We start from the raw sequence: 21,075 nt of genomic DNA, 5'->3' as shown, positions 1-21,075 counted from the left end.
CTGCTGGTTCCGGACCATGGACACTGGCCAGGCTGGGTCTGCTGGTTCCGGACCATGGACACTGGCCAGGCTGGGTCTGCTGGTTCCGGACCATGGACACTGGCCAGGCTGGGTCTGCTGGTTCTGGTTCCCAGGAGTTTGGAACTGATTCAGGATGGAGGGACAGAAGGCCCTAGCACGGTCTGAGGGCTTCATGTCTGACCTCTGAACTCATTATTCCCGAGTGGGTCTCTTATGTGTAAAATGGGCCAAATTGCTCAATATAAACATTTTGGAGATTGCACAATGGCCACGCCCAGTTCTGGCTTGTCTCTGCCTCTAACATGCAAAGACCCAGAACTCGGCGTGGGCAGGGCCCCTTGCTCTCGACCCCCTGAGGCTCTGGTGGCCAGGAATGGGCAGGTCAAGGTGGACCCACAGTAGGCCATGTGCCTGGACAGGGAGGGAGGGATGAGGTCGAGAGGGGCAGGCCGGGAATGGAGAGACCCAGATGGATGGAAGCAGATACAGAGAGACACAGAGAGACACTGAGATATACAGACACTGAGAGACTCAGACTCAGAGAGACACAGAGAGACTCTGAGATATACAGAGACACTGAGAGACACAGACTTAGAGACACAGAGAGACAAACCCCTGACTTTGGACTTGGAATCCCTGAGCCCCATACCTTCTGTCTGATGGCCACAGCCCCCCTTTCCTGGTGGCCTGTCCTAGGGCTTGTGTCCCTTCCCACTCCGTGATGCTGCTGGACAGGCCCCCAGGTGGGGGGATCCTGGGGTCAGCGGGGGCCGAGGAGCACTTGGCGGCCACGAGGGCAGTGAGGCCGGGCTCCCCATGGAGGAAGAGGGGGTGCGGGCGGCAGGCAGAGTGGGCACAGCAGACTGCCCCGGATGGCGGGAGCCAGGTGAGTTTTCTGAAGATTCTGAAGGAAACATCAGAAACCCTCATGCCTAGTTGTGTAGGACCGCTGGCCCCAGGCCAGGACCTCCCTCTCCTTTGCACTGGAGCCTCCTAACAGTTTCAAAATGGGGAGGGGGCCCTGGGAGGAGTCAAGGCAGCCAGGAGCCCCCCAGCATCCCCACTGAGAGCTCAGAGTCACCCAAGGACACTGGCCAGCTTGAGGCCACCAACATGGTCTGCCCCTGGGACTGAGCACAGCCTTGACCTGCCTAACAGTGGGGCTGGAGACTGGTGCCCTGAGGAGAACAGGCACTGGTTTCCATCTTGAACTTGGTACCCTGGCGCGTCTGCCACCCTAAGGGTCAAGGGCTGGGGGAGGGAGACAGATGGGTCTGGGCACAGTGGGTGGAGTGGTTTCCTCAGCTGAGCTAGGGACCTGATGAATGGCTTTGGGGTCTTCACTCAGGGACCACCTGCATCGGTTCCACAAGGCCCAGTGGGGGGCAGTGGGCCCCACTGTGAGCCCCTCTGAGTCTCAGTGCGGAAGCCGGAGCCTGAAGTTGCCACGGGCTCCTGGAAGAGTCAATGGCTTGTCCTAAAGCTTCTACACCAAACACAGAAAACACTTAAAACAGAGCTTCCTTCCATCACCAGCACTCGGAGCGGGCATCCCCGCCCACCCGGAGCTGACAGACGGCAGCTCGTCCACCGGGATTTTCTAGTGAAAGATTTGGGACGCCACAGCCCAGCCCCGTTAACTCCGAACTGAAATACTAGGCCCATTCGCTTCCTGCAGCACATCACTGGACAGTGCCGCCCGCCCCCCGGCCCCCACCCCCACCCCATACCCCGTCAAGTTCTGAGTGTTTCCTGTGCCAGCAAGAGCTCACAGCCACTCACACATAAATCTCCCTTGTTTATTTTATGAATGAGAGGGGACATTAAATACTCAAATAGAGTCCATCCAGCACACTTCCAGCCCCAGGGTCACTTCGAGCAGGCCAGGCCTCTGTGGCTTGTGGAATCATAGCCAGCAGGGTGCAGCCGCAGAGGGTCTCTGGGCAGCCGTGTCCCCAACCCACTCCTCAGGCCACACAGGCTTCAGCCCGTGGGGGGAGAACATGGGTATCGGGACAGGCCAGCTCCATGGTATTAACAGGCACTTTTTAAAAAATTGATTTCAGAGAGGGAGAGAGTGATAGAAACATCAATGATGAGAGAGAATCAGTGATTGGCTGTCTCCTGCATGCCCCATACTGGGGATGGAGCGGCAATGCTGGCATGTACCCTGACCGGGAATCGACCTGTGACCTCCTGGTTCATGGGTCCATGCTCAACCACTGAGCCACACTGGTCAGACAGCAGGCACTTTTAGAGCTCGGTGGCCTGACTGGGTCCAGGCCTGAGTCCAGCTGTCTCTGACAGTGGCGAGCAGAGGGTAAGCACAAGGCCATACTTGCCCGATCCCCGTTGGCAGGGAGCTGAGTGCCGGGTCTGTGGGCGCTGAAGCCACCCACCTGGCTGCAGGCAGCTCCGGCCGCCTGTCCTCTACCCTGTCTGTCCTCAGAGAGTTCCCCAAGGACCACGGCCACAGAGAACACAGGCCAAACGCCCAGCCTCGTCTCTGCAGCTCACCACGAGCAGCCGCCCCGATCCACAGGCAGAATAGCTCGCTCCAGCCTGGCTCTGGGACAGAGAAGCTCTGGGACCCCGGAGGGAGGTGCAGCCCGGGAGCCAGGAGGAGAGGCTGCATACAGATCCTTGATGCCCACCCCATCGTCCCTCCACGCCCCTCCACAGCTCCCACCCCACGCACCCCGCTCTGCTGGGGACTCAGCTACCGCCCTGCCCTGCCCAGCCTTCACACAGGTGCCTGTTTCCCTAGTGAGATGGGGCTCCCAGCATCTCCCCCCCCATTCCTGCACCCCCTCCCACAAGCTCCCAGCTGAGAATTCAATAAACCCGGTTCTGGCAGAATCAGTAAAGGACTTTGAGGGTCTAAGTGCCGCCTCCCGGGGCCCAGCCTGCTCCGGTCCTGCAGAGAGAAGCGGGCCCCAGCCTCCCGGCTCCCAGCTCCCTGGAGACCCAGACCAAGTTCGTTCCCTCCTCAGAGAGAAGTCCAGAAAACCCCAGACAATGGGCGCTAAAAATACCCTGGAGCAGGCAGGATTTCCCAGGAGCATCTGTGAGTGAGCAGGAAGTTATAAATACTGAATAATGTTAATTCAGAGCCATCAGTCATAGGGACAGCCACGTCCTTTGTGGGGACAAGGGATGTTTTTCCAGATCGGTAATTTATAGCTCTTTACAGTTAAATCCAGCTACAGGCAGAAGGGAACATGAACAAAGCAGGGACTCCTGGAGCCGTGGTGAGCAGCCCGGGAGGGGCAGGATCCCACCTCCACCCTCCACCCTGACCCTCGCAGCCCAGCTCGGGCTGCGGGACCTACGTGTCCCCAGGGACTTCAGGGCAGTCCTTGATGTCTTCAAACAACCTGGTCGGTCATGGATCTGCTTCTCAAGTGGGGTTCCAATTCCTGCACATGCTGCCCCTCAGCCACAGGTGGCTCCCCCCATCCCTGACCCACCCTGCCAGCTGCCCCCTGCGTCCCCATAGGTCTCCGGGACCCCAGAGCCATACTCACTAGCCTCCAGGGTGCCCTACCAGGCAGTGGCGGCTCATAGGCTGGTCCCTCCATCCCACTGACAGCTCACTCCCACCTAGAGCTGTCCACACTGCCCACACTGTCACAGCCCACTCCCACCTAGAGCTGTCCACACTGTCACAGCCCACTCCCACCTAGCACTGTCCACACTGCCCACACTGTCACAGCCCACTCCCACCTAGAACTGTCCACACTGCCCACACTGTCACAGCCCACTCCCACCTAGAGCTGTCCACACTGCCCACACTGTCACAGCCCACTCCCACCTAGAACTGTCCACACTGTCACAGCCCACTCCCACCTAGAACTGTCCACACTGCCCACACTGTCACAGCCCACTCCCACCTAGAACTGTCCACACTGTCACAGCCCACTCCCACCTAGAGCTGTCCACACTGCCCACACTGTCACAGCCCACTCCCACCTAGAGCTGTCCACACTGTCACAGCCCACTCCCACCTAGAGCTGTCCACACTGCCCACACTGTCACAGCCCACTCCCACCTAGAGCTGTCCACACTGTCACAGCCCACTCCCACCTAGAGCTGTCCACACTGCCCACACTGTCACAGCCCTTGAGACCCAGCCCCCAGCCCTTGGAGGCTGAGCCTCAGGCTGGGACGGTTAAGAGCAGCTGGGTGGTCAGGAAGGGGTGGCCCATGTGCCAGCACCTTGGATGGGCAGCCAGGAGTTAATGGCTTTGAGGACATCTGCTCCATGCGAGGTGCATGGGGATCCCAGTGCAAAGTTCTCAGGGAAAAAAAAAAAGGAAAAAAAAAAAGCAGCCATAAACCAAAGGGCAGCGTCTCCGGAAAGGCGGGCGCAGGACCGGCGGCACCAGTGGCCGGAGATGCTGGTTCTGGACGCTCCCATGGCCTGGAGGGGCTGGAGGAGCTTCGTGTGTGCCAGCTGAGCCACCCTTTCCCAGCAACCAGGTCAGTCCTGACCCTGCTTCCCAAGTGGGCTCCCTTCCTGCACATGACGCCCTCAGCCACAGGTGATCCCAAAGGCCCCTTCCACCTTCAGCTGGCAGCGAGCACCTCTCCCAGCACAGACAGGGCCAGCAGGAGCCAGGACTCCGCCCAGGTGCCCGAGGCGGGCAGGCGCCCTGGGGGCAGGGCTGTCTCTGGGCTCCAGCTGGGGCTCCTCTCTTAGTCCCCGCCCCATCCTCATCCAGAGACTGGTCTCCCGCGCAGCCGCTGCTCAGCTCTGCCTCCGGAGAGCCAGCCCGAAAGGCCCAGGGAGTCGGAATGGAGCCTGTGGAACAAGGGACACAAAAACCAGTGACTCAGTCAGTTGGAGCATCATCCATGTACCAAGGAGGCTGTGGGTTCAATTCCCTGTTCCCAGTCAGGACACCTGCCTAGGTGTGGGTTCAGTCCTGGTCAGGGTGCATACAGAGGCAACTAATTGTTCTTGCTCTCTCTCTCTCTCTCTCTCTCTCTCTCTCTCTCTCTCTTTTCCTCCCTCCTCCCTTCTTTCCTCTCCAATCAATGAACATATCCTCAGGTGAGGACTTAAAAAAATATACACGCCCTAACTGATTTGGCTCAGTGGTTAGAGCATCAGCCTGTGGACTGAAAGGTCCCAGGTTCGATTCCAGTCAAGGGCATATACCTTGGTTGTGGGCACATCCCCAGTAGGGGGTGTGCAGGATGCAGCTGATTGATGTTTCTCCATCATCTATGTTTCTAACTCTCTATCCCTCTCTCTTTCTCTCTGGGCAGCCGGGCCCAGAGCAGCCGGCTTGAGTGCGGCCAGGCCCGGAGCAGCAGCTGCCAGGCCGGGAGCGGCCAGGTTGGGAGCGACCAGGCCCGGATCGGCCGGGCCAGAAGCAGCCTGGTCGGGAGCAGCCGGGTGGGCAGCAACCAGGCCCAGAGCAGCAGCTGCCAGGCTGGGAGCGGCCAGGCCCGGAGAGGCCGGGCCCGAAGCAGCCGGGCCCAGAGCAGCTGGTTGTGGAACAAACCAGAGCAACAGAGGCCAGGCCTAAGCAGCCAGGCCCAAACAGCTCGCTCCTTGCCTGCCTCCACCCCAAGGCTGCCTCTCAGACATGGCTGGAAACTTTTGGGGGGACTTGAGGGTCTGCTGAATCAAGTGATGAAGGCTTAGATCTGGATGTGTTGAGTTAGTATAGCGCTGGGGTGTTGATCTGTGAGTGCCTTGTGTGGGGCCTGGATGAGGTTGGTTGATCTATTTGGAAATGTCTTTTGTGTGATGTGTATCCCTGGGCATGTGGAGGTATTATTGATTTGAGAAAATGCTAAGTAACTGATTTACTATCTGAAGAATTTAAAGTTCTGAAAGTTTAAGGTCTCTTGTCAAAAAAGAGATTTTAAAACTAACACCTTAATTTTAACGGAGAAAGGGGAAGACAAACTCTTCCCACCCAGAACAGGTAATCCAATTCCAGCCAGCAGCTATCTTTAAACAAAGTGTCCATTTACACTTGAATGGCTACACCTTTTGATAGCCTAAGGGCAAGTTTACATGTAAACAAGTTTGCTTCTCAATTCCCAGGGCAGAAAAAAAACAAGGTTTAAAATTATTAGATTTTAAAATTTATTCTTAGAAGTGTAAAAGTTTATTAATTAAAAAAAAACAAAAAAATGAAAACAACAACAACAAAAAGGAGATTGAAACACCTGATGAACAATAATAGCTGTTCATTGTAGTAGAGTCGGCGATATGGGAGGGGAGTGGACTGACAGTTCTCAGGGAAAGGGGGAGTGGTGGAGGGAGGAATAGACTGAACATAAACTGTGCACCTATGGATGAGGACAATGGGGGGTGGGAGGGGGCGGAGGGTGGGGTGGGAACCTGGTGGAGGGGGGAAGAAAAGAGGAACCTTTGTAATAATATGAACAATAAAGATTGATTTTAAATAAATAAATAAATAAATAAAATATATATTTTTTTAAATAAAAAATAAATTTAAAAATATACACTAATAGAAGAGAAAGATGCAAATTGACCGTACCTTCAATGCCCACCAACCAATCAGTAGTGTGTATGCAAATTAACTCAACAAAGATGACGAATTAATTTGCATCTACAGGCACTGAGCAGCTGGGGATGGGATGCTTGTGTTGTTGCCATGGTAATGATGCAGGCGTTCCATTCCGCGCCAGCTGCTCAGGGCCTCTGGGCAGCATGGGAATGCGGAAAGCTGGCTCTGGCCAGAGCGAAGGCGGTGCTGGCAGCCAGGGGAAGGAAGGCCCGTTCCTGAATGAACCTTCATGCATTGGGCCTCTAGTAAATAAATAAAAATGATCAGAACTGGCCGTCCCTAGCACAGACTGCTCCTGATCTGCCAGAGCCCCATTCTTTTTTCTCTTTTCTTTTATTCTTTCTTTTTTCTTTTTCTTTTTTTTTTCTTTTTTTTTTTTTTTTTTTTGTTGTTGTTGTTAATCCTCACTGGAGATTTTCCCCATTGATCTCTAAAAAGAGTAAACGTGAGGGGGAGGGGCAGGAGAGAAAGAGAGAGAGAGACATTGATGTGAGAGAGACAAGCCCATTCATTGGTTGCCTCCCACCAGGAATCAAACCTGACCCTTAGATGCTCCTGACCCCATTCTTTATCACATTCAAGCCTGAATCAGATTCGGGGCTCCGCTGGACTGCTGACTCCTCCCCCACAACTCCTGTTGCAGTCCCAATCCCTAGGACCTCAGAATGTGACCTTATGTGGCAATGGGGGGTACAGATGCCATTAGTGAGTATGAGGTCACACTGGCACAGGTGGCCCTCGTCAAACTAGACTGGTGTCCTTATGAGAAGGGGACACGGGGACAGACAGGCACACAGGGAGCAAGGCGATGTGTCCACAGGCCAGGAACTAGGAGCGGCTGGAGCAGATTCCCAGGAGGAGCCGGCCCTGTGGACGCCTGGATTGACCCTCCGGCCTTCTGCATGGGGAGGAGGAGTCTGTTCTTGAAGCCCCCAGGCTGTGGGGCTTTGTTGCTTTGGCCGGTGGCCAGGACACCTCACACCTGCCTGCCCACCACCCTCTGCTAGGCCTCTGGGATATCCGCCCCAGAGTGGGGCCTTGCCCTGCTCCTAGCAGCAGGAACCATAGCCTGTGGGACCATTCGGGCCTGGATCCTTTTTTTAAAAAATCATCAATGACCAAGGATATGTTTTATTGATTCTAGAGAGGGGAAGAGAGAGAGTGAGAGAAACATTGATTGGCTGCCTCCTGCATGCATCCCAACAGGCAGGGATCCAAACCACAACCTAGGCATGTGTCCTGACTGGGAACTGAACCTGCAACCTTTTGGTGGAGGGGAGGACATGCCAACCAACTGGCCACCCAGCCAGGTCTGACGGCGCCTTTGCTGGTTCCAATCCCAACCTCAGCCAGCTGGGCCCTCAGTGCGGGGCCTCCTGGGAAGCACCTACTCTGGCCCCACATTTTGTCAAAGAGGAGGTTGAACCAGTATTTAAAGATGAGGTTCCACAGACAGAGTCCCAGGCTGTAGGCACAGCCCTCTCAGTGGCAGCTGGACTGTGTGTTCCATGCAGCCACCCAGCGGACACTCCAGCCTGGCCGGCCACCCAGGCAGGGTGAGGTTGTGCCAGTCTCTGCTGCCAGGCAGAGGTGTCGGCTGATGCCCCCGGGGGCGGGGAGGGCGCCTGGTGGGGAGCCAGCAGCCTGGAGAAGGCCAACTCACATTTTCCGATGAGACCACACTGGGCTGCTGGGGCCTGGCTGGTAAGGGCAGGGGCCTCTTAATCCCCTGCTGGTCTGCCTAGACCATGAGGGGAGGGAAGCGGGGAGGAGGAGGAGGAGAAGGAGGGAAGAGGAGGAGGAGAAGGTGCCCGGGAGGCTCCACCGGAGCCACTGGAATGTGTGCCCACTCCCTCTGAGGGGCAGCGGCTTCCCCAGGGCCCTGGCCGGCTCTAGGCTCCAGAAAGGGGGCCATGGCTCCTGACCTTGTAGTCACCGCCCACACTGGGCTCAGCAGAAGGGCACACGGCGTGGTGGGAGATGCTTGAGGAGTGAGGAAGGTATGAGATGAAGAAATGGAGGTACTCAGTGCGGGGCCTCCTGGGAAGCACCTACTCTGGCCCCACATTTTGTCAATAAGACTGGCAGCCCAGGCCCAGCCTATGCCTTGCTCACGGCCCCCCCGACAACCAGGGCAAGGCCTGGAAGGACGAGCCCACACCTGCACGAGCCAGGCCATCCGGAGGGCCAGGTGCAGGCTGGTTAGGAGCAGGGACCCCACACAGGTCCAACCCCAGCTCTGCACAGCCAGCTGGGGCCATGGGCAAGGCTCAGCCTCTGTGGACCCTGGGTTCTTACAGCCCTGCCTGCTCCGGAGACTTACCGCTGAGGCTGTCCGTGGGGAGCCAGCCAGGCAGGGGCGAGCCACATGGGGAGTCCCGAGACTGCAGATGAGGCCTTCCTCCGACCTCCGACCTCCATGTTGACGTTCCTGCTGGGTCTGCAGAGACCCTGGGAGGAGGTGTGTGAGGGGGAAGGCAGGAAATGTGGAGAGCGCGGCTGGGCCAGTGCACAGAGCCTGAGGGGGGCCTGGCCGGGAGCAAGGGGCCAGGCCGGCCTCGGGCAGACGTCAGGAGGGCCTCGGAGGGTCAGGACTCCGAGCGGGCTCTCCGTTAGCAGGAGCCTCTGCGGGGTGCTGGGAACAGAGCACGGGGAGACACTGGAGGCGCGCAGCCTGCATCTCTCCGCTGACCACCGAGCACCAGCAGCCAGGCGGGCAGCCACAGGCCTCCTTCTCTTCCCTCCTCATTCACGTAATTCAGCCCAGCCCAGGGCTGGAGGGAATGGAGGGGAGAGGCGCCTGTCCCTTTCCCCGGGCTCGCATGAACACGGGCAGGGCTCCCTCTGTCCCGGCGCCCATCAGCGTGGGCCCCGGCGTCCCCACGCCTGCCTCTGCAATCTCAGTTCCCTTCAGACCGCTGGGCTCCGAGCCCCAGGGGCTTTGCTGCCCCTGTGGGGCTCCCCGGGCACCCCTGACGCCCCCGCCCGCTCCCGCCCCCGTGCGCAGCCAGTGACAGACAGGTGGCACCTAGGAAACCAGAGCGGGCAGCCCGGGCCCTGAGCTGGTGGCCGCCTGGGACAGGCTCTTGGGTGTCCTGACACCCAGGGCTGCCCACAGACATGGACACGGGGCACATCTTCTGAGGCGCGTGCAGTGTGGCCCCTCGGGCTCTGAGGTCCTCCACGGGCCAGGCACCTCGCAGCTCAGACGCCGCAGACGGGCCCCAGACCTCGGGACAAGCCAGAGGTCAGCACCGTGAGCCCCGCAAGCACCTCCAGGCCTGTCCGCCGAGCCCTGAGCCGAGTGGGGAGCGCCCAGCACCTCCGGACCCCCAGGCCCCCCGCCTACCCCCGCCGCCACCTCGGCCAACACGCAGGCCCGCCTTCCAGGACCAGGAGGCCCTTCCCCGGGAGAGGCCCCTTGCTCTGCCTTTGATCCTCCCTAAAGCTCTGCGGGCTCTGCTCCCGGTCGGCCATGACATTGACAATTGTTTATTAGTTCTGAAATAGCTGAAATTCACGTCAAACATTCTCATGTTAGAAAAATGTTTATGAAGTGCTATCGCCGTTTATGTAACCGTGTTTGGGAGAGCAACAGAGGCTGGAGGACCACACAGCCTCGGCCGGGCTCCAGGCAGTGCCGCTCGGGGCTGGAGGGTCCAGAGCCCGGACCCAATCCCGGTGCCCTGCTCCCGAGGTCAGGGAAAGGCCCCCGGCCACCTAGCAGCTGGGTTAGGGAGGGAGGCAGCCCCCCACCTGTGCCTCTGGCCCCTCCCGTGGGGGCCAGCCCCAGCTTTGGGTGGGGACAAGGTCCTGCTCCCTGGATTTTAAAGTGCTCGCTTACCCCCTGGAAGCCTCTCTGTGGAAGTGCTACTTGGCCTCCATGTGCTCTGGCGGGCGCTGAGGCCACAAGGGTAGGCCCTCGGAAGCGTGAGCGCAGACCTGGAGGGCACAGGGTCCAACTGGTGGTGCCAGAATGGCCCCTTGGTTCACTCCAGCTCCCCTGCTAATGCCAGGCTGACCAGGCAGGTGCCAAGCAGCCCAGGCAGGGCCTCAGAGACAAGACAGTGTGGTTTCTGCCCTCCCGGGTTGTCCTGTCCAGCAGGTCAGGAAGGTGGGAAGAGCCGCATGCTGCCATTTCAGATGCATTATTCATGGCACTGATATAGCGGAGGCACAGGGCCAAGACAAAGAGGGCACGCTGGTGCGCCATCCATCTGGGGCTGCTGCTTGGAGAGAAGGAAGGACTGCCGGGAAGGCGCCGGGGTGGAGACCCCCAGCCAGAGCGGCTGCACGCACACGGAGTTCCAGGAGAGACATCGTCGCTGCTACGGCAGAACTGGGAGCTCATCAAAACCCATCAAACTGACCACCTCAGAAAAGGTGTGCTGAGCCAAATGCCTGCCACTAGGTAGATATTCAATAGTTATTTATTAAGGGCTCCAACAGCTGGGGAGGAAAAGGGGCTCCAATCGAAGCAAAATACCCCAAATAATTGAAAACCGGAACTCAGACCTGCGTACCCAGTGTCACAGCTGCACCACACACAGCAGCCGCAGGGACAAACACAGGTCTCCGCCCTCCGTGGCACAGGAGTCCGCCGTTAGGAGGGAAGCATTGATCCAGGCTGCAGCAGCATGAGCCTCAGAAATGCCGAATGAGCCTGGCCAGTGTGGCTCAGGGGTTGAGCTTCGACCCATGACTCATGAGGTCATGGTTCGATTCCCAGGCAGGGCACATGCCCAGTGGCGGCATGCAGGAGGCAACCGATCAATGATTCTCATCATTGATATTTCTATTTCTCTCCCTCTCCCTTCCTCTCTCTGAAATCAATACAGATGTATTTTAAAAAGAAAGAAATGCTGAATGAGAGAAACCACACAAACAACCACATGCTGCAGGATTCTGTTTAGGAAACTTCCAGAACAGGCAAATGCATCCAGATGGAAGCTGATGGGGCAGCCAGGAGCTGGGGGCGGGGGTGCTTCATGCTATCACTCCTTTTGGGTGATGGAATGTTGGGCCTGGCAGCGTGGCTCAGTTGACTGGGCATCATCCCATGCACCAGTTTCATTCCCAGTCAGGGTTGCAGGCTCAGTCCTCAGCAGGGGGTGTGCAGGAGGCAACGGATCTCTCTCTCTCTTTCTCTCTCTCTCTCACACACACACACACACACATCAATGATTCTATTTCTCTCCCCTCTTCTCTCTCAAAATCAATAAAATCATATTTTAAAATAAATTAAAAAAGAAAAAAAAATTTAAAATAAAATGTTCTGGAACTAGACAGATATGATTACACACCATTGTAAATGTGACAAATGCTACTGGGTCGTTCACATAAAAATGGTTAATTTTAGATTGTAGGACTTTCACTTTAAAACACAAAACACCCAAGCAAAGCTTTGGAAGATCCTAACCCCGAGCGTGCGGTGGCCCCGGGCACACCCAGGGCGGCCTTGCCCCGGGCCGGGATCTGAGAACAGAAGGCCACACCCTCCGCCTAGCACAGACCCCGTGTGGAGCACAGCCGCCAGGGCCCAGCACAGCCAGGGCTCTGAGCACCAGGCGGGCAGCGCCCACGGCCATCCACAGTGCTTCCTGGGGCCCCTAACTTTGTTCCTTTGTAGCTGGGCCGTGAAACAAAGACGTAAGTTCTCCCCGCAGTGCGTTGCCATCTGATCACGAGCACTCGCAGCCAGGAGGACTTCCTTATGGACAGAGCTGGGCGGCAGGTCATCGGAGTGCCTGGCCTGCACCGGGCTTGCTGGAGGCCAGTCGCCGCCTGTGTGGCCCCGGCCCAGGATGCACTGAGACCCAACCCCCAGCCTGAGCTGCTTGAACACAAAACTCCTGCAACTGGGCTTCCCAGCCCTCCATGAGGAGAGGGCTGCCAGCTGGCCCTCGGGGTCACAGGGGGTCACAGTGCCCGCCAAGTCCATCAAAGGGCCAGCCACCTCCTGCCTTGCCGCTCCAGGACGCTGAGACCAGCGGGGACAGATATTCTGATCTCCCTTCCCATGTCCTCATTATGTAGTCTTCTTTTTTTTTTCTTTTTCTTTTTCTTTTTTTTTTTTTTTTTTTTGCCATAAAATTCTGACTCTTAGTGTTTTCAACTCTTGTTTCTCATAAAACAACAATATTAGTATTTCTGTAGAGACACGTGGGCCATTACTGTATCTTTATGATGTGCGGGGGATCCATGGTGCATGCAGCGTGGCTCTCTGACATCACACCCCCGGCCAGGAAGCATGGCTGCATCTGGGTCTGACACTGCCTCCCGTGCGTGCAGGAAGACACGGTTTTATTAACTGTGAGGTGCTGGCAGACAGCCCCGCTCGGGCTGGATCACTCCCGTCACGGACACCTCCTTGTCCCGTCACACCCGCGGACCGATATCCCGACCCCGTTACTGCGCATGTAAGTGCCGCCGCTGAGGAAGCCGGAGGCTGTTCTGTACCGACACACAAGGTCCGAGTGCAGCCGCCGTCTGTCAGGCTGTCTCTATCTGGGGACAGGAAGCAGAAAAACAAGTTTTGACCTTCCCGCAGTCGGCGAGGAGGCCCGGAGCTACAGGCCAGGCTCTGGCGAGGGTTTGGGCGAGTATCGCTGCTCAGTGACCAAGACGCCTCCCAGGACAGCCCTGCGCCCCGAGTCCACGCTGCCCAGCGACAGGCTGAGGCCCTGGGCCCTCCCCAGCTGCTGACCCCCCAAAAATGCCAAAATAAAAAACTGTACGAGTGGTCATGTGGGAGTACTCAGTAGGCCAGACACTGCCGGCATCCATGGGCAGTTATCGCATTTAATTCCCACCCCTGCCAGGGACAGCATCCCAGCGGCCCTCACTGTCCCAAAAAAAAGCTGAGCTGGGAAATGCCCAGGGCACCCGCTGGCTTTCCCCAGAGCCCCCACCTTACTGCCCTCCCTGCAGGCTCAGTTCCCCGCAACTGCCCTCCCCTGTAGTCCTGGTGTCCCCCAACTGTCCTAATCTGCAGGCCTGCCCCGCCCCCCCAGCTGCCCTAACTTGAAGCCTGGTCCCCCACAACTTCCCTCCACTGCAGGCCTGGGTCCCCCCAACTGCCCTCCCTTGCTGGCCTAGTCTCCTCGAACTGCCCTCCTCTGTTGGCCCGGTCACCCCTAACTAGCAGGCTTCTCAGGAGGGTCTGAGAGAGTCAATGCAATCCCCCTCAGAACCCCCTCAGGTCTTGTGGACATGGACCAACTGATTCTAAAGTTTACATGGAGGCGGAAGACCCAGAGCAGCCAAAGAAACCATGAAGGAGCCCTCGCTGGTTTGGCTCAGTGGATAGAGCATCAGCCTGCGGACTGAAGAATCCCGGGTTCAATTCCAGTCAAGGGCACAGATTGTGGGCTCGATCCCCAGGAGGCATCCAATCAATGATTCCCTCATCATTGATGTTTCTATCTCTCTCTCCCTCTCCCTTCCTCTATGAAGTCAATAAAAATATATCTTTAAATAAAATAAGATAAATAAATAAGCAATGAAGGTGAAGAACAGAGTTGGAGGACTGATGCCACCGACTGCAAGACTGACTGTAAAGCTACAGCGATCAGGACAGCGTGGTCACTGTGAAAGAACAGACACAGCCCAACAGAGCAGGACAGAGCCCAGAAACAGACCCACAGACAGGGCCAGCTGATCTCACCAAAGGAGCAGACAGCTCAACGAGAAAGCACAGTCTCCTCAGCAAATGGTGCTGGAACCGCCGGGCATCCACAGGCCAAACAATGAGTCTGCACGCAGCGTTAACCCGAATGGACCACAGGCCTAAACGTAAAACGCACACGTGTGACCCTCCTAGAGCGCAACGCAGGAGAACCGAGAGGACCTCGGGCTTGGAGGTGACTTCTACGACAAAGGCACGGCCAGAGGGAGAAAAGTGATGAGCTGAACTCACTTAAAACTAAACACTTCTGCTCTACAAAAACAAGCCACGAGAGGAGAGAGATTTGCAAAGACACACCTGAAACAGGACTGTTTCCCAAAAGATACAAAGAATTCTAAACCCAGAAAGAAAACAAACAACCTGATGGAAAATGGGCCAAGACCTTCCCAGACCCCTCACCAAGTTGCTACTCAGATGACCGGCAAGCAAATGGCAGGATGCTCCGCGTCCTAGCCCTCAGGGAAGGGAAGTTAAACGAGGAGAGTCCACTGCACACCCATCAGAGCGCCAAACCCAGAGCACTGACACCGCCGAGTGCTGGTGAGGACAGGAGCGGGGGGACCCCTTCACTGCCGGTGGGAACGCAGCCGGTGCGGCCGCTCTGGAAGGCAGCTCGGTGTCTCACACACTGCACAGCCTCGTGGGACCCAGCAGTCACGCTCCCTGGTGTTTGCCCAAAGGAGCTGAAAGCCGAGGTCCACACAAAACCTGTGCACAGACGTTTACAGCAGCTTTGTTCTTAACTGACAGAACGGGAAGCAGCCCCGACGTCCCTCGCCAGGTGGGTGGATGAATCGCCGCGGTCCAGCCAGCCAGGGGGATGGCACTCAGCACCGAAAAGATTCCACTCTGGGATTGCACAACCCTGAGTGTGAGCTCTTTGCTCCCTTCATCCTAGTCTTATCTTTATTTAAAACTTTGATATTTTGTTCATTTCAGGTTTTTCTATTGATTTTTATCTTTTTTTATCCTCACCTGAGGATATCCTATCTAATAAAAGAGTAATATGCTAATTGACCATCACTCTAAGACACAAGATGGCCACCCCCATGTGGTCAAAGATGGCTGTCCCCATGTGGACACAAGATGTCCACCATAAGATGGCCTGCAGGAGAGGGCAATTGTGGGCAGTTAGGGGTGACCGGGCCAGCAAAAGAGGGCAGTTGGGAGGACCCAGGCCTGCAGGGAAGGGCAGTTGAGGGACACCAGGACTGCAGGGGAGAGCAGTTGGGGGACAAGACCTAAAGTAGAGGCAGTTGAGGGGGAAAGGCCTGTATAGTTATGGGGGAACCAGGCCTGCAGGGGAGGACAGTTGGAGGGATCCAGGCCTGCAGAGGAGGGCAGTTGGGGGTAATCAGTCCAGCAGCGAGGGCATTTAGGAGGGGTGACCAGGCCAGCAGAGGAGGGAAATTGGGAAAGACCAGGCCAGCAAAAGAGGGCAGTTGGGGGGGGGGGACCCCAGGCCTGCAGGGGAGGGCAGTTGGGGAGGACCTAAGCCTGCAGGGGAGAGCATTGTGCGTGGGGCGGGGGGGGCGGCCGCCAGGCCTGCAGGGGAGAGCATTTTGGGGGAACCAGGCCTGCAGAGGAGGGCAGTTGGGGGTAATCAGGCCAGCAGGGAGGGCAGTTAGGGGTGACCGGGCCAACAGAGGAAGGCAGTTCGAGAGACTAGGCCAGCAAGGGAGGGCAGTTGGGGGGTGGGGGGCCAGGCCTGCAGGTTAGGACAGTTGGGGGACATCAGGACTACAGGGGAGGGCAGTTGCGGGGAACCAGGCCTGCAGGGAGGGCAGTAAAGGGTGACCAGGTCAGCAGAGGAGGGCAGTTGTGGGGGACCCAGCCAGCAGAGGAGGGCAGTTAGGGGAGACCAGGCCAGCAAGAGAGGGAAGTTGGGGGTAATCAGACAAAGCAAGGAGGGCAGTTAGGGGTGACTGGGCCAGCAGAGGAGGGCAATTGGGAGAGACCAGGCCAGCAGGGGAGGGCAGTTGGGAGGGGCACCAGGCCTGAAGTGAAGGGCAGTTAGGGGCAATCGGGCTGGCTGGGGAGCAGTTAGGTATCAATCAGGCTGGCAGGGGAGTGGTTAGGGGGTGATCAGGCTGGCAGGCAGAAGTGGTTAGGGGCAGGCAGAGGCAGACGAGCATTTGGGAGCCAACAGTCCTGGATTGTGAGAGGGAGGTCCAATTGCCTGTTTAGTCCCAGGCCTACTGGGATCAGGCCTAAACAGGCTATCGGATATCCCTCAAGGGGTCCCAGATTGGAGAGGGTACAGGCTGGGCTGAGGGACACCCCTCGCCCCGTGCACAAATTTCATGCACCGGGCCTCTAGTGTTTTTATAATCTGAGAGAGAACAAGAAAGAGAGAAACATTGATGTGAGATAAATATCAATCGGTTGCCTCCCATACATGCCCCAACCAGGAATCAAACCTGTAACCTAGGTGTGTGCCCTTACCAGGAATCAAAACCACAGCCTTTCGGTGCTTGGAGATAGTGCTCCAGCCAGGAGCACCCCGCCAGGGAAGATTGTGCTCCTTTAAAATACTGCTAAAATATTGGCAACTGTTTACATGCAACTGCCATAGGAGGGCAGTTAGGGGTGGCTGCCCAGTGACTGCACCCAGCGTGTATCCAGAGATGAGTCTGCACCCACACAGGAACCTGTCCCCGAGTGTCCACGGCGCCCTTCCTGGACCTCTTCTGTGGGGGTCCGTCAGCAGGCCCGGGCCCGGGGAGGACCCGCACAGTGCCGAGCAGAACAGAGGGTCCCAGGCACATCGGTGCGGTCCACGCGGATGAGGAGCTCAGAAGTGGAGACAGAGCAGTGCTGCCAGGGGAGAGGGGGGAGGGGAGGTTGTAAAGGGGTGCTGGGAGTGTGCTCTGAACTGACTCTGTGGGAGGAAATAAAACATGTAGAATTTAGCACATGCACAACTCTCTCACATGGATTTGCGTAACATGCCATCACTGGGTGACACCTTTTATAAAAAGATCACACTGGGCCCCTGTATATTTCTTGCAGCTGCATGTGACTCCACAATTTTCTCCTTTAAACTTTTAACGAAAGCAAACCCCCAAAACATGTTATTTCTCTTAATTACTGAGTTTTTAGTGCTGCCTTCAATTCTGCACTCACTGTCCTCACCCTGCTCCCAGCCCGGGGGACTAGCTCCTGACCCCTCCTCTCCTCCTGACCCAGCTCCTTGCCCTCTCCCTTGAGACCCTCGAGGGCCTCTGCCACCGGCTCCCCCATAGCCCAGGTTCTAGCAAGAACCCCGATGATTCCCCCAGCAGCGTGTGCAGGACTCACTGTCCTAAAAGTCCTCAGTGGTTCTTATAGGCTGAGCAATTCAATCACCAAAGCCGCTGGCAGTTCCCAGGCCTTAGGCCGTTAAACAGAGAACTGCCATGGGGCCCAGCCCAGCCACCCGGGTGTACGCCCATGAGAGCTGAAGGCAGGTGCCCACTGACTTGCCAGCGCATGTTCACAGCAGCCAAAAGGTGGAAACAGCCCGAGTGTCCACCGCCAGAGGACAGTGAGCACCTGTGGCCCCTCCAAGCGACAGAATATTACTCAGTCTTCAAAAGGAAGGAAGGACTGGCTCACGCCACAAGGGGGCAAACTTGGAAAACATGGTGCTCAGAGAACAGAGCCAGACAGGAAAGGCCACGCCTGTGAGTCCACGCCTATGCAATGCGCACGAGAGGCAAGTCTACGGAGAGAGAGCGTAGTTGCTGCCACGGGAAGGCAGAGGAAGCCACGCTGGCCAGCACGCAGTCTCCTCGGGGTGACAGTGTCCTGGGGCCGACAGTGTAGACCACATGTGTCAAACACAAGGCCCGCGGGCCAAATCCGTCCCGCCAGGCCTTGCAATGTGGCCCTCACCGCGCTGTCATCACTGCACTCCACTGCGTTTCCATCACAATGACAGTTTATGACTGTTCAGTAAACCATTCGGCCCACGATTTAGGCTGGATTTTAGATTTTGGCCCCTTCTCTGATTGAGTTCGACACCCCTAGTGTAGACGCTGCGTACTCGTGAGTATGCCAAGTGCCCGCACTGTCCACTGACAGAGCTGGAAGCACAGGGAGAGCGTCCTGCGGAGAAGAGGACCTGGGAGGAGACAGGCCCGCAGCGCGGTGCCGGGAGGCGGGAAGGCGACCATAAAAGGGGCCTTTGGCCTCACCTGTGAAGGTTTAGGCCCCTAAAGGCCGCCATCCTTGCACCGCTGTGCTTTCAAAGTGTCCTTTAAGAAAAGGGTGCCTTGCCGAAACCGGTTTGGCTCAGTGGTAGAGCGTCGGTCTGTGGACTTAAAGGTCCCAGGTTTGATTCTGGTCAAGGGCATGTACATTGGTTGCAGGCACATCCCCGGTAGGGGGTGTGCAAGAGGCAGCTGGTCGATGTTTCTCTCTCATCGACCTTTCTAGCTCTCTCCCTTCTTCTCTGTAAAAAATCAATAAAATATATTTTTTAAAATAAAATAAAATAAAATAAAATAAAATAAAATAAAATAAAAGGGTGCCTTGTGTGGAAGCCACCTCAGGGTGCCTCAACCCCCCAAGGACATCCAAGGCCCCTGCCCCTCCCACTGCCAGACTGGGCCCACCCCCCACGGCAGTCTGCCCCTTCCGGGGCCTTTGGGAGCCTGTTTGCACAGAGGGTGGGACAGAGGCCTCAGATGTGGAGGGGACAGCCGCACCCCCTCAGGCCCTCTGCAAGGCCATATTAATAGGTGACCCATTTATCTGGGAGCCAGGGCTCAGGGGGCGGGCCTGGCCACTGCCCACACCCCCACCTATCAGTCTAGTAGCACACAGTTGTGAAGCAGCAAGACAGGCCTGGCCCTAAAGGTGCCCTAGCAGCTGCCTTTGAAGCCTTATCTCCCTTTCTCCCCCTCCCCCTGCCCCCCAGGCCTCCGGAAAAGCCAACTGGATCCCTTCTGCCTCCAGCTGTTCCAGGGCTGGGCACAGACCTCCCCCGCTCCACGCCCTAGCCCCTCACATGCGGGGGACTGCCTAGTCCGGAGGAGCTCCAGCCCCCCGCAGCCTTGGCAGTGCCCCCCAGCCCACTCGGGCCTTGGTCTCCAGCTGAAGGTCGGGCGTGGAGCACTCTGCCCCTGGGCTGGCGGGGAAGCCACGGTCTGTGGGTCATGCAGGCGGGCACCCTGAGGCTGGCTGGGTGATGTCTGAGGCAGGTGCTGCCTGGTTCGTGAGTCCCACTCCCCAGCACCCAGCACCCTGGGCTTCAACAAACAGAGTGGAAGAATGCATGAATACATGCATGATATAATCTCATTTAATCCTCAGGTCAACTCTGCAAATTAGGAAACTCTGTCTTTGGGTTACAGGTGAGTAAACTGAGGCTCAGAGAGCGCCCGCTGTATGTCTGATTCTGACAGCCAGGCTACCAAGCAGGAGGCCAAAAAATGGGCACGGGCATGACCACGCATGTGCTCAGAGCCAAGGGTACACCAAGAAGTAGTTCTTGGGTGGCTGCGTGAGCGAACAGGTGCGTGAGCATGGCGCAGCCAGGCGCGACTGGGGAAGCTGCAACACCCCAAACACCCCGCCCCCCATGCAGCGGCCTCCTCCCTCTTTGGTGCTTTCCCCGCCCGCAGAGGCTGACACTGCTGGCCTGGTGTCCCTCCAGCCGCTGACTGTAGTCACCTGTCCCCTGGCCAGCACAGGCGATTGTGGACCCCTGTCCCTCCCATCCCCACAGGCACTCTCCAGCCAGGTGGCTTTACCCTCTTCATTCCCCAGCTGTGTCCCTGCTCTCTCCTCCCTCCTGTCCTGTGCCCCATCCAGGGCACCCTCATGCTCTCCCAATAGCGCTGGCACCGGCTCACTGGGCCAGAATGGTCACTGTCACCAGGGCCTGCGCACAGTGGGTGCTCTGTAACAGGAACCTCTGTTGTGTGTCACCAGGGCCTCCCCAGCTCTGTAAACAGCTGTCCCGTGAGCACTCCAGGTGACATCTAAGGTTGCTGCCTTGGCCGTCTCGCCTGTGCCCTGGCTGGTCCCACAGAGATGCAGCAGGACGTCAGTGGCGGGTCACACAGCTGCCTGGCCGTGCAGCCCTCGGTGAGCGCATGTTGCATGCATGAATGCATGAATGAGCACCGGATATTCAGTGTCTGCACATGTCTGGGGCAGAAGCCAGGGGGAGACTCCCATACATCAGGCAGTACCCACATTGCCACATCCACTCCCTTATGCAGTGCACACGCAAGCACACGCAAGCACATGAAAACATTTGCAGCCAGCACACAGATACCACTCAGGGGGCCGGCCAGCGGGGGACATCACTTAGGAGCACCCGAAAGCTCTAAGGCTGACTCTACACCCTCCTCAGAGCCAGGGGCCACCCTGGCAGCAGGGAGTCCCTCTGGGACCTCACCTGGCCTGGAGCCAAGTCCTCCTCTGAGCCCTGGGAGCAGTGCTGAGTGAGGGTGGGGAGATGGAGGGGGTGGAGGGAGGAGCGTGGGGTGGGGATGAAGGAGGTGTGGGCACTTGGGGCAGGGAAGACAGTGTGCGGGTATGTGCAGGGAGCCGGATGGAGGGAGACATGAGACCTGGGGTGGGGGTGGGCGTGGGTGGGCGTGGGGAGCCCAGCCCTCGGGGGCCAGCTCCTTGCTGTGTGAGTGGGGCCACAAGGTCTCTGTGCAGAGAACAAACTTGTAAACCACAGTGCCAGCCTCTCCCAAACCCCAGCAGAACCTCTGGCCCCAGCCCCACTGCCCCCCTCCTACCCACCCCCCGCCATTTGCCCCAAGACCCAGAGATGCCCACTCCTAGGCCTGCCTGCTGTCCTCAGCGAGA

The sequence above is a fragment of the Pipistrellus kuhlii genome, unplaced genomic scaffold (assembly GCF_014108245.1).
Source record: "Pipistrellus kuhlii isolate mPipKuh1 unplaced genomic scaffold, mPipKuh1.p scaffold_m20_p_60, whole genome shotgun sequence".
NCBI classification, from domain to species: Eukaryota; Metazoa; Chordata; class Mammalia; order Chiroptera; family Vespertilionidae; genus Pipistrellus; species Pipistrellus kuhlii.
Note: the sequence above shows the minus strand (reverse complement) of the source record.